Consider the following 6,000-nt stretch of genomic DNA (forward strand, 5'->3'; position numbering starts at 1 on the left):
AAATGGGTATATATTTGTTTTTTGTTAAGTTGCCTAATAATTATGCACAGTAATAGTCACCTGCACACACAGATATCCCCCTAAAGTAGCTATAACTAAAAACAAACTAAAAACTACTTCCAAAACTATTCAGCTTTGATATTAATGAGTTTTTTGGTTTCATTTTGAACATGGTTGTTGTTCAATAATAAAATTAATCCTCAAAAATACAACTTGCCTAATAATTCTGCACTCCCTGTATATATATATATATATATATATATATATATATATATATATATATATATATATAAAAATTGCACTTTTATGTTATTGTCCCTGCCCAGACACAACATTACTCTCTTGGCTGGCCGGTATTTTTGAGCAAGTATCTGGCATTATGGTTATTGTCCAGTTTCACTTTTGTGCTGTGTTTAGTAGATGTGGTGCTAAATTTTTTATAACTTACTGGAAAACTGTAGCCAAGAAACGGAAGAGACTTAAAAGGCATAATGGACTGGCATTGGCAAAGAATGGGAATTTCATCTCCTTTAGTTGGTTGTGCACTTATTTTCTTTTGTTTGAAAGTCAAGCGCACCAGAGACACTTAAAGACTCTAGATAGTTATCTCAAGTCAAGAGTCAAGTAGAGATGAGTAGAGATGGTTATCTCAAGTTCAATAAAGAGGGTAAAGAGAATTGCATTCAATGCTACAAATAATTTGTTAATTTTGTTACATTTATGCATACAAAAATATTTACTTTATAGTTTTCAGATAGTTATGTAATAATGAATGGATCCTTCCTAAAGTTATTCCATTTATACATTTAGAGGCATGTGTATATTTTACCTTGTTTTATTTAAAAGGACATAAAACACATTGGCCTTGATCACAAAATATTGGCAGTGGCTTTTCTGGCTCTTTTTCATGGCAAAAAAAAACTATTTTCCAAATCAGTGCAATCACAATTGTGTGTTTTCACCTGATTCCTGCACTCACAAAAAGATAAATAAAAGCTTTATTTCCCTATGGGGCTGAAAAGTTCTCGGTGATCACAATACACTTTTCAACAACTTTTTGAGCCCATTTTTGTCTTTTCAGATTCACACCTCTAGGCCCTTGATAAGTCCTTGGAAGGGCATTTTGGATAATTTTAACATTATTTCACAGCTATTTGCAGTGTATTATCTTGCACATATGTAAAACACTCTGAAATGGCCACATGAGACATTCTAGAGGTTTATTAATATACATGAAATTATTTCATTAAATGCTCTATGCATTCCTAATGGAGAGCCTGTATACAGGGAAGTTACCTGTACATGTGCATATGTGTTGCCAGTGTGATAACCTGTACAGCTAACGGGATCAGAATCTGTAGGAAAAGTCAGGACACAACATCTACATATGGTGTGTTTTTATTTTTATTTTTTTAATATTTCATTGTAAGTTACACTTGCGCTATCATGAATGTCACTAATAGTACTGGCATATTTTAAATTGTGTTTTTAAAGGGAATTTTTTTTAAAGTGACTTTCATAGTTAACTATTGTATTCTGTTTTCATCCACACTGCTAACCCATCTGAATGCATATTTTAGGTTGTCAGGATGGGCATATTTTTTATTGCTATATGATCTAGCTATATGATTGCCATATGACAAGTATGTTTTTTTTAAATAATACTATTGTTTGTTAAAGCACCATTTCTATTTTGGCATGAATTGAAAACAAAATGGTCCAATGATGACTACAAGCTTTCTATGCAAAAGACTCATAATATTTTCTTTTACTGGATTTTGAACATTCTTTAAACTGTGAAGTGTAAAGCTGCTGCCTTGCAACATTGTATCTTCTTGAGAGGCTTTTAAATGAGATTACGCTTTAGTGACCAGGTTTTTATAGGGAGCGCACCTCCATGCCCACTAAGTCCAATCAGGACAGTGCCTTTCAAAGTGCCTGTCCCTAGATTATGGGACTTGTAAATTGGAATGAGCTTTCTATGAGTTCAATAATGTAGGCTCATGTAGTGTCTGCCCATCCTGACAACCTAAAAGATTCAGATGGGTTAGCTGTGGTGAGGATGGAAACAAATTACAAAATTACAATAGTTAAATATGAAAGTCGCTATTAAGTGATATCCTGGTAAAATATGATTTAAAAGATGCCAGTACTGTTAGTGACAAGTGTGTCTTACAATCAAATATTATCAATCAAATTTAAAAACACGCCATTTGTAGATGTATGTGTCCTGAAGTGGCTTAAGAAGTTTGTCCATCCTGCCAAGATATGTATGGAATTAATATGATTACTGAGTGCTGAAGATGTATTCTAATGACAATAGGATAATGTTACATAAAATTTTCCTTGCAGAGTGAACAAAGGGGTTACATGAATAGAGCATTCCTTTACCTTTTAGAGGTATGAATGAACTATTGTATCTATATTGTATCCCTTTCAGGAGACATTCCAGTTTTCTGAAAGGTATTTAAGACATAAAAGGTCATTTTTTAGAGATTTTTGGTTGTAAAACTCCTTCGCGGTTACAGGCTTTTAACAAACAAAGCAATATAGCATTTTGGCTACTAGGCTTATGCATTTGTTTAGTTATGAATGTGAGTTGATGGCAAAAACACAGATATTAATTTTGTTTTCACTTAATTAATATCAAAACAAATGCGCTATTTTAAAGAAAACAAACAAATATTGACAAAATTCATCACTATTAATTTGTTTCCTTTAAATTCACTTTAAACCTCTGGATATGATGCTGAGCACGTGCACACAACTTCTTTGGTTGACCATGACAAGGCCTGTTCTGAGTGGAACCTGTCCTGTGAAACCATTGTATGCTCTTGCCAACTGTGCTGCAGCTCAGTTTCAAGGTCCTGGGAATCTTCTTATAGTCTAGGCTATCTTTATGTAGGGCAACAATTCTTTTTTTTCAGATCCTCAGAGAGTTCTCTGCCATGAGGTGCCATGATGAACTTCCAGTGACCAGTATGAGAGAGTGTGAGAGCGATAACCCCAAGTTTAACACACCTGATCCCCATTCACACCTGAGACCTTGTAACACTAACGAGTCACATAACACCGGGGAGGGAAAATGGCTAATTGGGCCCAATTTGGACATTTCCACTTAGGGGTGTACTCACTTTTGTTGCCAATTGTTTAGACATTAATGGCTGTGTGTTGAGTTATTTTGAGGGGACAACAAATGTACACTTTTATACAGGCTGTACACTCACTACTTTACATTGTAGCAAAGTGTAATTTCTTCAGTGTTGTCATATGAAAAGATATAATAAAATATTTACAAAAATGTGACGGATGTACTCACTTTTGTGGAATACTGTGTATCTGATGTTTTTATGGTGCAATATATATATATTATTCTTTATTTATAAAGCACCAACAGATTTTGCAGCGCTGTCCATGGGTATAAAGATAAAAGTACAACGGTGAAACATTACAATATAAGACAAAATGTAACAGACAAATACAGGGGGAATTGAGGGCCCTATTTCCGTGGGAACTTACAATCTAGATGGGTAGGAAGAAGGGAAGCAGGAGGTGGGGACTGCAGAGGTGAGAATGATGTTAGTGAGACGTTAGATGAGGGAAACTGTTAGGTAAGTGAAATGTATTAGTTACTGAGTTGGGTGATAAGCTTCCCTGAACAAAAAGGTCTTTAGGGAGTGTTTAAAGGAGGACAGGCTAGGGGAAAGTCTGACAGCTCAAGGAAGTGTGTACCAGAGGGTTGGTGCCACACAAGACAAGTCCTGTAGTCTAGCATGGGAGGTGATGGTAGAGGATTTAAGGAGCAGGTCATTGTTGGATCTTAGGGGGGCGGGCTGGAGCATATTTGTTGATGAGTGAGGACAGGTAGGGTTGGGCAGCATTGGTGAGGGCTTTGTAGGTCAAGATGAGAATTTTGAATTTAATTCTGCTGTGAATGGGGAGCCAGTGAAGGGACTTGCAGAGAGGTGCAGCAGATACAGAGTGTTGGGAAAGGTGGATGAACCTGGCAGAGGCATTCAGGATGGATTGAAGGGGGGAGAGGTGGGAGAGAGGGAGGCTAGTTAATAGGTTATTACAGTAGTTGTCAGGAAATTACCAGGGAGTGGATTAGCTGTTTAGTATATTCAGTGCTCAGAAACAGACAGATTTTGGAGACATTGTGTAGGTTGTTGCGGCAGGATAAAGAGAGCAATTGAATGTGGGGAATGAAGGACAGATTTGAGTCAAGTGTGACTCCAAGGCAGCGGACTTGGGGTGAAGGGGAGTTAGTGGTGCCACCAAGAGTGATTAGTGAATTAGAAACTCAAGAAGAATTATAGGGGGGGATTAGAAGTAGCTCGGTCTTGGCATGTTTATTTTTAGGTGGTGAGAGGCCATCCCGAAAGAAATTCCAGATAAGCAGTCGCTGATGTCAGAATTGACAGAAAAGAGAGTGCAGGGGTGGATAGGTAGATCTGGGTATCATCAGCATAGAGGTGACAGTTGAAGCCATAGCTGAGCTGTTGATAAGTTTACCCAGTGAAGAAGTGTAAATAGAGAAGAGGACCCAGAACAGAGCCTTGAGGTACTCCAACAGACAGAGGCAATGAAGAGGAGGAGTCATCAGCAAAAGAGACAGAGAAGGATCTGTTAGAGAGATATGAGTAAATCGAGGAGAGGGCAGTGTCACAGAGCCCAAAAGAGCTGAGAATCCACAGGAGGCTGTAAAGGTCAACAGTGTCAAAAGCAGCAGAGAGGTCAAGTAAGATAAGTATTGAGTAGTAGCCATTTTTTTTAGTGGAAAGGAGATTGTTAGTAACCTTGTTGAGGGCAGTCTTAGTCGAGTGTTTGGGGCAGAAGCCAGATTGCAGGGGGTAAAGCAATAAGTTGGAGGACAGGAAGTGGGTTAGGTGATCAAAAAATAGTTTTTCAAGGACTTTTGAAGCTAACGGAAGCAGTGATTTGGGGCGGTAGTTTGCAGGAGAATTTGGATCGAGGGAGGGTTTTTTGAGGATGGGGTGAAACTGGTAGAAAGGGATAGGTTTAATATGTGAGTAAGAGCTGGAGTGAGGGTGGAAGACAGAGAAGGTATTAGATGTGAAGGAATAAGGTCAAGTGGGCAGGTAGTGAGGTGTGAGGAAGACAATAAGGAACCCAATTTATTCTCAGTGGTTGGGGGGAGGGTGCAGAGAGTGGCAGAGGGGGGTGAATGGGGATGAAGTTTGGAGATTGCAGGCTTGTGTTAGGATATTGCTTGGGATGGTAAGTGTTTTATTGAAAAAGTAGTCAGTCAGGTCTTGAGCACTAAATGCAGATGAAGGGGGTGGTGCCGGTAGTTAGAGGAGAGAGTTGAAAATAAAGAGTCATTTAGGGTTTGAGGAGTGAGTAGATATAAGAGAAGAGAAGTAGTTTTGTGAAGTGAAGGGCAGAGGTGTACGAATGAAGAATTAACATAGTGGATGAAGTCAGGTTCAGAGCGGGATTTCCTCCAAGCACGTTCGGCATTGCGGGAGCATTTTTGTAGGTGGTGTGTTTGCTGAGAGTGCCAGGGCTGGAATTGGCATAGTTGGGGAGGAGAAAGAGTTTCAAGTGCAGAGGACAGAGTATTGTTATAGTGGGTTGTAGCAAGGTCAGGGCAGGATATCGTGGAAATGTGGGGGAGGCGTTTTTGAATATGGTTGGAAAGTTGGAGAGGATCCACAGTGTGCAGATTTCTACAGGTGTGGGAGCAAGGGGAAGAAGTAGGTTTAGCCTGTATATCAAGATTATAAGTGAGCAGATGGTGGTCTGAGATGGGAAATAGGGGACAGGTGACATCAGAAAGAGAGCAGAGATAGAAGAATACCAGATCGATAGAGTGTCCATCATGGTGAGTAGGGAATAGTGTGGATTGTGAGAGGCCAAAAGACTTAGTGAGAGAAAGAAGTATAGAGGCTGCAGGGGCAGATGGGTTATCATGGGTATGCTGAAGTCCCCTAGAATTAGAGTAGGTGTATTTGTATAGAGAAAGTGAGGAAGCCA

The sequence above is a fragment of the Bombina bombina genome, chromosome 4 (genome assembly GCF_027579735.1).
Source record: "Bombina bombina isolate aBomBom1 chromosome 4, aBomBom1.pri, whole genome shotgun sequence".
NCBI lineage: Eukaryota > Metazoa > Chordata > Amphibia > Anura > Bombinatoridae > Bombina > Bombina bombina.